Source organism: Battus philenor, unplaced genomic scaffold (genome assembly GCF_028537555.1).
Source record: "Battus philenor isolate CCGP_79_NKW_IND1 unplaced genomic scaffold, ilBatPhil1.0.hap1 SCAF_28, whole genome shotgun sequence".
Lineage (NCBI taxonomy): Eukaryota > Metazoa > Arthropoda > Insecta > Lepidoptera > Papilionidae > Battus > Battus philenor.
Window position 1 is genome coordinate 10632977 of NW_027181691.1, and position 12360 is coordinate 10645336.

At 31.8% G+C, this 12360-nt stretch overlaps 1 non-coding gene across 1 annotated transcript; it reads right to left on the bottom strand.

The window, feature by feature from the left end:
* Positions 1-8217: 8217 nt before the first annotated feature.
* Positions 8218-8323, bottom strand: LOC137926092 (U6 spliceosomal RNA). Its single transcript, XR_011107693.1, has one exon. It is a non-coding gene; the product is annotated as a U6 spliceosomal RNA (small nuclear RNA).
* Positions 8324-12360: the final 4037 nt, after the last annotated feature.

Below are 12360 nucleotides of genomic sequence, written 5' to 3' on the forward strand. Positions count from 1 at the left end.
ATTGATTTCAAAGTAAACCGCTCTTGGATAACATTTAAAGTAATTAATATGTAATGTTTGAATAAATTTTGCTGTAATAAAAATATAAATTAGTTGACCATATATATATTTTCGCATACATTGTTCCTTTGCTAACAAAGTCTAAAATTGCTTACAAAGTAAACCGCAATTGGATGACGTTTAAAAATAATTGCAGCAAAATAAATATTGTGTACTATATTGAAAATGTAAATGTAAAACTATATTTTATTATTATTAAAGTTTTTAGTCTATAAATATGAGTAAATGAAAGAAAATTCTCTATTCGAAGTTTTTCATTATCACCTGCGAGGACATCAAAGGAACTAAATAATTAGTTTCACGGAATTGTTCAGAGAACATCTGTATTTGCGCACAAATTACTTTGTTGAGAGAGACAGAGAGAGATTGGACGATTTAAAGTATATAAAGCTGAATAATCAATTTCTTTGCAGTTTTTTCTTCTCTTCAATTCTCTCTTCTCTCCATTTCTCAACAATTTCTCTCTGCTATATTGTTTACATTGGAAAAGTGATCATCTGAGCTTCAACAAAGCTCTTTTAGAACTCTCATAGCTTGATTTGTGCGATGCCATTTGAGGGCAATTTTCCACCAAATTGGGCAGTTTTTCCGTTTTTTTCTGGTGATGTTCAAAAGTCATCACTGCAATATATTCTAGCTGAATAAACACAGTAGTACTAAACACTAAACTCCACGTGCCTATAACCCGTTTTAGGCTGCCACCTAATCCCTAACCGCGAATAGCGTGGGCGAATCGAGGGTGGATCAGGATCCTTGGCTCGTCTGTGATCCACACTGCTGTCCCAAGCATAAGCAAGAAAAGGACCAATATTTAGCCACTCTGTGTTTGGCACTAATCGGTGTAACATAACTCCTGAAGATGCCTTATGAAGGAGTGAAACACGTGTTGAGTGATTTGGTGGTGGCGGTTGTGTGATTCGCATTGTTTGCCGCATACGCATTTATCAGCGGGCTGGCGGGCAGTGCACTTTGTTACACGACTACTACTGCATGTGCGGAAGTGGCTAAATATTGGTCCTTTTCTTACTTAGGATGGACTTCCGCAAAATAACGCCTGATTCCATTAAATATGTCCCAAGCATAAACATGACATCAACACTACACAGCTCTACTCGGGTAGAGCGCTTCACTACTTGCGTACGACTTTATGCACCTGGAACGCATCCATGCAGCTTTTGTTTTGTTTTTAAGTTCACGCATCCTTGAGCTGTAAAAGCCTTCAGGATAACGGCATCTACATCAAGCGAGAATAAGAGACGGGCCTATGGAAGACCAGCGCGCTATGTAACCGTAGTCCCATGCAGAAAAGGTTCTTTTGCACACATACACAAAACATAAAACACATAACATACATTCACAAACATACAGATATACATTCAGAACAATTAAGGAATGTTTTCATGTGTATGTCTTTTTATTATTAATATATGATGAATTACCTGTTCATTTTACTAGAACTATCGAGCATTATGTAGAACTTTTTTGGTACTTAGTTGTTCCTACGGTTCAAAGTTTATTGAGTTCTGAGGTTCATGACAGATGTAACTCATGGTTTGTAACAATAACATATTTTCAAACATTCATATATACTTCGACAAAATTATAAAAATATTTGCCTTCCGCTATTTTTTTAATTTCTTTTTTATTCTTTTTATTTCGTATGTGTTTAAAATAGCAACTGTTGTGTTTCTGGCCGGCTGTTAAAAGTTCAACGTTCCGAGCTGGTGGCTGCTTACTACTTATAATATTAAAATAATCGACTATTCAAAAGCACATGTAAAAACCTACTTAAGATATTTTAAACTTAAGTTAGATTAAGTAAAATAATTTTACTATTTATTTAAACTTTTATAATAAATATGTAGATTTAAATACATTTACGTATCACTTTCAGTATTAACATTTTAAAATATTGATTGTGGAATAGGCACAGACCACAGCTCATTTCGCAGCCGACACAGTGCAACTATAATTCTATTTAGACCATTTACATTAAAAGCTATTAAAGTTCGTCGAATAACAAGGAAAAGCCTTAACTATGTTAGGTCTCTCATAATGGACTCTTGAAATGCATACAACCTTATCTGATATCGTTACGTATCGTTGTATTTTACTAAACAAACACGGAAAAAAACCGTATTAATGATTTCATGGGTATTTCTCTTTCTTCTACTGGGTGATTAGATATAGGTTTAAAACCGATATAAGTGTATATGCATGTATAGCTCATTTATCAACAAAAATATTTACAGAATTTATTTATTTACTTAAAAACTTTTTATACATAACGGCGAACTTAATTTCGAAGGCTTTCTCTGCCAATTAACCGTTTCGGAGTTGCAAAGATAAATATTTAATGGAATCAGGCGTTACCTTGCGGAAGTCCATCCTAAGTAAGAAAAGGACCAATATTTAACCACTTCAGCACATGCAGTAGTATTCGTGCAACAAAGTGCTTGTTAGCACTAATCGGTGTGACATAACTCCTGAATAGGCCATCTATCTGCCATAACATCTCCTGAGGATGCTCTGTGGAGGGGTGAAACACGTGTTGAGTGATTTAACGGTGGCAGTTGTGTGATTCGCATTGTTTACCGCATACGCATTTATAAGCGGGCTGGCGGGCGGTGCACTTTGTTGCACGACTACCACTGCATGTGCAGAAGTGGCTAAATATTGGTCCTTTTCTTACTTGCAAAGATAAATTAGTAAACGCAGGTGAAACTTGTTCATATCATATAATACTAGAAATAAAATAAAAAAGTAAAATTAAATTGAGAAGAAATAGAATCACATTAAAACACATATAAATATGCTAATTGATACTACGTAGTATAATTATATATACATATATTTAAATATCTACATTCACTATTTATTTAAATATAGTAAATAATAAAATCCAGCTATCGTGATGATTCCGTCAGCTTGTCAAGCAAAACCTTCGCTTTGCATGCACAACTATTCCTGATCATCCTTATATCGAGGGGGAGCGCGTTCTAGACAAGAATAGTGCCAAACACAGAGTGCTCTAGAGTGAGTCATTCTGTGTTTGGCACTAATCGGTGTACCATAACTCCTGAAGATACCCCGTGGAGGGGTTAAACACGTGTTGAGTGATTTGGCGGTGACAGTTGTGTGATTCGCATTGTTTGCCGCATACGCATTAATCAGCGGGCTGGCGGGCGGTGCACTTTGTTGCACGACTACCACTGCATGTGCGGAAATGGCTAAATATTGGTCCTTTTCTTACTTAGGATGGACTTCCGCGAGGTAAAGCCTGATTTCATTAAATAAAGAATTTAAATTCTTTTAACATATTTACATCACTACTTGATCACAGTATTATAGACGGTATCACAAGTTTATATAATAAATCGAAATCCTGATCGTATGCCTCGCATCTTTCAACTGGACAGCTATGGCGCAAGAAAAACATTGTTAAGGGTCATCATTTACTGTCAGATCGTCCGATCGCTTGTGCAAGCCCTCGGTAGAGATGAAGCAGTATAAAAAAAAACTATGGAATACTGTAGCCATTAGGCACGTACGAGTAATACATGGTTCTGTCTTTGTCATTGTCAACACGAAATTAATAGCTTTCGGTGAACCGCTACCATTTGCTCGGATTAAAATTAATTGACATGAGACGTGCCATGTGATATTTTAGTTGATACAAGAATTGCATCTCTTCTATATATAAATACATTTAAAAAACTTTTAAGTTAAACGGTTTTTTGATACCCATATTGTGGTGGTTGTGGAAAAATATGTACCTAGTCCGCCATATTGGAACGGCGTCCATCTTGAATTTTAAATTTTGACATAATCATCGTGTTTTACTAGTGTAGCCCTTTCATTTGATACCCATATTGAGGGGGTTAAGGAAAAATATGTAATCCGCCATTTTGTATCGGCGGCCATCTTAGATTTATAATGTTATTGATTTTATTATATTGTAATGTCATCTAAATTAAATGTGTGTACCAAATTTCAGATCATTCTGACAACGGGAAGGTGCTTAAATTTCAATTTCTAATTTTGACTCAAATAAATAAACAAATAAATTCCGTACGGGTCGAACTAAATAAAACCATTTAAAAACAGTTTACACTTTATAGCTCTGTTGAATGTATAAATTAATATGCAATAAAACCTTATATATATGTGTGTGTGTGTGTGTGTGTGCGTGTGCCTGTGCATGTGCGTATGCGTGTGCGTGTGGGTATGCGTGTGCCTGTCGTGTGCGTATGCGTGTGTGTGTGTGTGTGTGCGTGTGTGCGCGCGTGTGTGTGTGTATAAATGTATATGTGTGATGTATATATCTTCTTTCTAGTAATAATGACATATAAGAGTTTGGCGTTTGCAGTCATATGTATATTCTTTTTTAGTTAAATACGTACATATATATTGAGCATAGCCCTTTTATGGACTGTCAGCTTGCACATGTAACACTAAGAGTATAATACCGTTACCGTTAACCCTTCGTCCTTTGAAAAGGAAAATTATATGTTGTTTGTTATTTAGGGTCAAGCTGACCGCCCACTTGTAATAAATCAAGTTAATTTGTTGGGTAGAGTTTCGAAGTCTTTTTACGAGGCCGTCGTTTCCGAGTTTCGTTTCACAACTTTTTTCATAAATTTTTCAGCGGAAATATAATGCTTTTGAATATTCGTGTATTCTTGTATTTTTATCGGAATAGATACAGAATTTATGTATTATACAGGATGATTGGTTATTGGTATATATATTTTTTTTAATGGAATCAGGCGTTACCTCGCGGAAGTCCATCCTAAGTAAGAAAAGGACCAATATTTAGCCACTTCCGCACATGCAGTGGTAGTCGTGCAATGAAATGCACCGCCCGCCAGCTCGCTGATAAATGCGTATACGGCAAACAATGCGAATCACACAACCGCCACCACTAAATTACTCAACACGTGTGTCACCCCTCCACGGAGCATCTTCAGGTGTTATGTTACACCGATCAGTGCCAAACATAGAGTCACTTTTTTTTGACTTGGCTTTTTTTTTTTCGAAGTGGCTAAATATTGGTCCTTTTCTTACATTGGTATATATGCTTTAAAAGTACGAATGTATTGCGCAAGTAATGTACTGTTCATCCTATACAAAAATCAATGTTTTCATTAATATTAAGTAACATAAACGTAATGTAGTAAAAATGTCGTTTCCAAAATTCAGATAACTAAATTAAAATTCAAAATATCTTCATTTAAACAGGCATTTACATGCGCTTTTGAATCGAGAGTTCCCCAAACTTTTTTGTGTCGTAGACCCCTTGCGATGTTTTTCCGTATTGGGTAGACCCCTTACTTACCTGATATTGATTTCCTGTAAATTTCTAACTGTAGTGAAGTTTAGTGTTAAAAACTTAAATTAAAAAACACATGTTAATTTATACATTTATTAATTGAATTTAAATTAAAACTATTCAAAATACTACTTCTAGGTACTTTTATAAATAATGTAAATGTTTTGATATTATAAGATAGTATGATGTAAGTAAATAGGTACTATCAGTGTATGTGTTGAGATCGAGACACTATCGTGGACCCCCAATTTTTTTTTGCTGATGTAGACCCCTTGCAGGATGTCATAGACCCCTGGGGGTTAATATAGAACACTTTGGGAACCACTGTTCTAACATTATAAGCAGTAAGCTATCACCAACTCGGAAAGCTGATCTGCTGAACGCCGACCAGAAATTCAACAGTTGCTGTATTAAATCAAATTTAAAATTAAATTATATTTTTGTACGTGTAATCTATTTATTTCAAATAAAACATACTTTATTTTCAAATCAATTCGCAATGTTAATATTGTACGCAATTATAAAATAACTCTATTAATAACTTGACAGATTGAAAATCGAAAACCATTGGCTACGTTAATTAAAACGTCAATTAACTAACTTAACAGTAAAATCATTTTATTTTATAATTTCAGAAAACGATACAGATTAAAAATTATTAATATTTAATATCGAGTACGCTACCAGAGTGATTCTGGAAATTTCTCTACGAAATCTAATCATAAAAGAAATATAATTATTAAAAAAATAATCAATCAAAAAATCGCAGCGAATTGACAAGTTGAATAAGCAATGATGACTGCTACAGTCTTCATCTTCTGAAGTGAAGATTCACGACTCCACTGTGACATCACCTCATAAATTGGACTCTATTGTTAAGAGCGTCTAATGCATGCTTCCAACCAGTCCTATTCCAACCAGTCCAATGCTTCCTCAGCTACTGCAGGAAGGTGGTAATAAATGCAATAGGTAAAAATAAAACGAACACTAAAATATAGAAATAAAAGAAATATAGTAGTACCAAAAATAGTTTAATAAAAAGTATAACATAATATGATAATTACAAAGAAAATACGTGTTAAATATTTGAACAATATAAAACTAATAAACAAAAAAAAAATAACTAATGTTGCAAAATAAAATAGTAAGGAAACAGAATGTAGTGGTTGAGGATGGATGTATGGCTAATGGAATGAAAGAGAAACACTGGGAAAATTGTAGAATGAAAGAAACAGTACGACAGATAAAATGATATATGAAAGAGAAGAATGATAATAATAAAAAATATGAATAAATTAAAAAGTCCCTGCCCCACACGAGATAGGGGAACGAGAGGTCCCCAACAGCGGGAACCGGAAAAAAAAAAAAAACGAGTCCTATTGGAAAACTATGAGAGATGCATTTGTCCAGCTGTGGACTTGTTACGTCTGAAACGAGAAAATCAGACGCTGCGAATTTATATCTAGTATATAGTAGACTATAGATAATAACATATATATATATATATATATATATATATATATATATAGATAATAACAATTTTAAAATTCTACAGACAGATGTTCGATGAAGTTTTCAGTTCTAAAAATAAGAATCCTTGACAGTGATGTCGTCTGATTATTTTGATTTCTTTCTGGCTATATGTGTCAAAGTGTATATATATAAATCTATGTTAAATAGATTTACACATATACATTTTATCATATATTAGGGGCAGTACTAATTGGGATATCCAATCTCACAACTGCTTTTTAATTCAAATATTTATTGAATAAATAAACTTCGATATGTTTATATTTTACATATCAGTCATCAAACTGACACAGTTCCAAAATCAAGAAAAATTAACCCATTTCAGTGTCTAAAAAAGTATAAGGCTTTGCAAATAAATAGCAACCGTAAACGATCTTTGAAATTAAATTAAATATAAAAAAGTTTGGCTCTTAATGTTTAATTATAAGTTCGTAAAATTTAAAAGCAAGTTATAAATAAATTTAAAATTTCAAGCCAATAACAATTTACAATTAAATTTCATACTTTTCTCCGATGAACTTATTTAAGAAAATTTCTAATTCCGTTTACGTGACGTGATCGTAGATATTTTTCATTTAACTCTACATTACTCGTTGCTCCTTTATAAACAGCTGCATACGCTTTTATAATACACTTTGGTGAACTTCTGAACTATATATCTATACACACGCACACACACACACGAATGAAAAATATCTACATAAATGTCACGTACACGGAATTAAAAATTTTCTTAAATAAGTTCATCGGAGAAAAGGATGAAATTTGATTTTAAATTGTTATTGGCTTTAAATTTTAAATTTATTTATAATTTGCTTATAAATTTTACGAACCTGTTATAAAACATTAAGAGCCAAACTTTTTTATATTTAATTTAATTTCAAAGATCGTTTACGGTTGCTATTTATTTGCAAAACCTTATACTTTTTTAGACACTGAAAAAGGTTATTTTTTCTTTTTTTGGAACTACGTCAGTTTGATGATGTTGATATGTTTACTTAATAGTAACTTTTAAAAAAAATAATAAATCTACTAAATTTGCATGTCCTTTCCTTTTCATTTTTACATCTCTTCTCCTAGTTCTACCATTCTTTTCCATACATCACCTCACTTCTTTCACCTTCCGTCTAGAGTTCTACAATTTTACGTTCATTATTTTTATCATTTGTTTAACAATTAATTTATTAATAATTCTTGTTTATTTTCTTAGTACCTATATTGCACTTCACTTACATTTCTAATATCACAGCCATTTTATCACATTTGTTTATTATTTTCATCACTTTTTTATTAAAAATGTTGAACAATTCACGATATTAGGTGTCACCCTTGCGCAAGGGCTATGTTTATCTTCTTAGTATCGTTTCAATATTTGAACCTGTACTGCGAAGCTAGTAGTCGTTTCATCCTATAAACGCCCTCTGCAAATATATCATAAACGCCACGCATGGCAGGCTGGTTGGCGATCCTCCTATGAAAACTCATGAACAGTGACAGTCCCATATAATTAAAACAAAAAGTGTGAATTGTTAACAAGACATTGTCCCAGGAATCGAACCTGGGAACTACGATCGCAATGACAGTCCGCAATGCTCAGCTACTATTGCTAAAGTCAAGTGAATCAAGTATATATCTAGAATTAGAAAAATAATAGACCATTGATATATATATCAAATTATGCTAAGATTTATTGAAATGAAATGTAAAGAAAAATTACTATCTTAAGATTTAAAAACTGCTATTTGGCAGTAGAGGTATAAGGATATGATAGTTAAAAAAAAACTATAACATTTTAGCCTTTAATTTACATACCAATGTGATCAAAAGATAAGGTGAAATTCATATTTAACACTTCTGGTCATTAGGAAGGCTGTTTTTTTTCTAGGCTTCACCTGCCAGTCCATGGTGTCTATAACCTTAGAACCCGTGCAGCGGTTCTGTGGGCACTACCTGCTGCTTCACCAGCCAATTCACAGGACTATATCTGTTTGAACGGATTTTCTATTTTCAAATTCAATCTCGCAGATAAATCCCGATTACAACTCACTGAATATGTTAAAATATCTAGATATATTATATGTAAAGTTTGCATATATATTGCATTATTTTAGCTTCATGTTACATGCACCGTTGAACTGGAAAATTGGGACAAAGTGATCGATTATCCAAAATAATTCCGAACGCCAGTCACAATGTAAGATAGAATTTTACGCAATATTACGATAATAAAGTTGCCTTTATTAATTATATTAAAGTTAGTTTTGTATGAGTAAACTGTATAATATATTTTTAAGTTATTCACGAACTCGTTACGACTAAAAAGTGTGGTGAATTTATTTATAAAAATGTAAATTCTTCATTTATTCTTACAAATCACTTTGATCCCCTTCACTGTAACCAACGCACTTTTACCAACGCTTTTTCTTTTAATAATATTTACTTGATAAGGCTTTCAAAACCTTCTTGGATTCGATTTTTATCTCCTCAATCATGTCAAAACGGCAACCAGAATTCGCACTGAGAAAAATCATGTGAATATAGTAATTGCGTAACGATATCGATCAAGCATTAGAAGTTTTTTTTTTTTTTTTAATTATGCGACCATTTTAAATTTAAAACGTGTCAAGAGAAGTTTAGGATCAGTGAACCAGAGAGCAACGGAGAGGGCTATGCTTGGAGTTTCAGAAGGAACAAAGTCACAGATATAGCTCTAAGAATTGCTCATGTCGAGTGGCAATAGACGGAGCACATTTGCTCGTATGGCGGTGAGTGACACTGTTAATAGAAACAAAACAATATTGATAAGTAGGTACCTAATAAACTGCACATAAAATAACTAGTCAATTAATAATAGGAAAAATAGAATAATAAAAGTGTAGTAATGTATTAAGAAAGCACAACCCAAAGAAGACTGTGATAAAAAATTTAAATATGTAAATAATAAAATAAGAATTAAAAAAAATGTACATAGCCACCTAAGAGTAATAAGATGATGGAAGGAAAGGAAAGCAAGAAGGAATGATAGAACAAAATGAAATATATTGTAATTGAAATAAGGTAAGAATAAAAGAAATTGAGAAGTATGACAGTGAGTGAAGTATAAAGATCAAAATTAAAAACTTATTTGTAAACAAAGAACCTTATCCCAACTAATTAGGGGTACGAGAGGCCTCCAATAGCGGGGGCCATAAAAAAAATGGACGGAGAAAAAGGTTTTCAAGTGACGACCACGAGAGGTAGCGGCATAGATAAGTCTCTCATTGTGTGGACTGGCAACATAGTTAAAGTTGCTAGAAGTCTCTGGATGAAGGCAGCGGAAGACAAGCTATGGTGGCAGCCTTCATGGCAGACCTATGCTTTGCTTTAATCGTCTGAAAAGAAGAAGAAAGAGTTTGTAAGAATATCATATATAAGTAGCGTTTCTAAAATGAGAGAGAAAGAAGTCGTAAGCATAAAATACAAAATAGTTTACAAAATTTTAAAAAATTATTCTACATACTTCGTGTAACTACAAAATGAGCGTTGAAGCAAATAAACGAAGTACTTACAAAACAAGCTTCTAATTATAATTAACACAATTCTACTTAACGTGTAAGTTATAAACTAACGTAACTAAAACTTTCTTTATTCATTGTAACAAAAAAAGGAAAAAGTAATTCATAGGGTGAATGGTTATATGTCTAAAACCTATTAACGGGTATATATATAACTCAATTTATATATAAATTAATGTATAATACACCCTATATATATATATATATTATTGGTTTTAATCCCCAAATGTCTTTTTTATTTTGAATTACTTTAAATATGTAGAGATAAGAATAGGTGTCTAAATTAACTTTGGTATTGTGTAGGAAAATAAACGTGCTTTTTAGTAAATGATTAAAATATTTGCAGTTTTTTAAGATTACTCGACACTCAAACCTTTTTTTATTCCTAATCAAAAATATCGAAAAATGGTATTTAAGTATATATGTAATATATAAGAAAATTGCCAATTTAATCAAATTATAATAGTTTTTTAAACTTTATAATATATTTGACAATTTATTTTCATTTATACAGGAATATTGATTACAGATGTAAAAGCTATAAACAGGTCAAAGTAAACCTTAGTTACTATCAAGTAATATACAGTACAACCTTCCAAAAATTAATGACATAATTATAATATAGTAATAGCAAGTGCTTTGAAAATTCTAATTACTATGTACTAAAATTAATAATTGTTTATTGTCTATCTCCAAAGACTGTTTCATTAATTTTATTTTTTTTATTTTTAGACTATTAAAATTTATAATTGTTTATTATCTATCTCCAAAGACTTTTTTATTGTTTTTATACTTTTAAAATTAATAATTGTTTATTATCTATCTCCAAAGACTTTTTTATTATTTTTATTTTATTTTATTTTTAGACTATTAAAATCAATATTTTTTATTACCTATCTCTAAATAATTTTTTTTTAATTTTTTTAATTTATTTTGATTTTTAGACTATTAAAATTAATAATTTTTTATTATCTATCTCCAAAGACTGTTTTATTATTTTTATTTTTAGACTTTAAAATTAATAATTGTTTATTATCTATCTCCAAAGACTTTTTTTGTCAGAACTTGCTTGTCGCAGTAATGTAGAAAAAAATAATTCACTGATTGGGAAATTGTTGTAAAAGTTTTTTTTACAAATACATTCATAGTACAATAACCAATCAACCTGTATATATAATTCCATATCGAAGACTCTCACACGGTGTCTAAATTACTTATAAAATTATATTTTCACAAGTATCGATATAATTTATTCTCGAGAGAAAAACTTTTCCGAGGCACAAGAGCATCTCGGATAGTAAATAAGCTTTCTTTTGTTCCTACTAAAGCTCTTCGACGGTATCTTTTTAATTAAAATAGTCGAAGTGTTTGCGATACGAATAACCAGGGGTTTTATTAACTTTGTTTTATGCGGTGAAGACTTTGCTTGTATTATATATAGAGATTTTTATATACGATACGGATATATGATTATTATTCCAGTTATATAATGTCCACTAGTGGACATGACCCTCCATTTGAGTCTAAAATCAGGAGATTTCCGACGAACTTAACGAAGTCATCTGTCCACTTTGTGGATCTCCACTGCAATACATTAAAAACCTACCGTGCAGCTGTTCTGCCATGTAGCCTATCTACTGCCACTTGGACCGGCCCATACGGTGGGCTATGTACTTTCCTTCGTCTACGGGGATTTCGTGAAGAAATTTCAAATACAACCCACTTCGTACCTCGTTGAAAATTTCACATTTTACATATGAGACAAAAATTTACCGATCTAATATTTTAAAAATTTAGCTGTCATTTGACTTCATCAATCATTAGATTTAAAACACCTGTATATTCAATAAAGGAATATTTAAATTACAAGAGTCCTTGGCT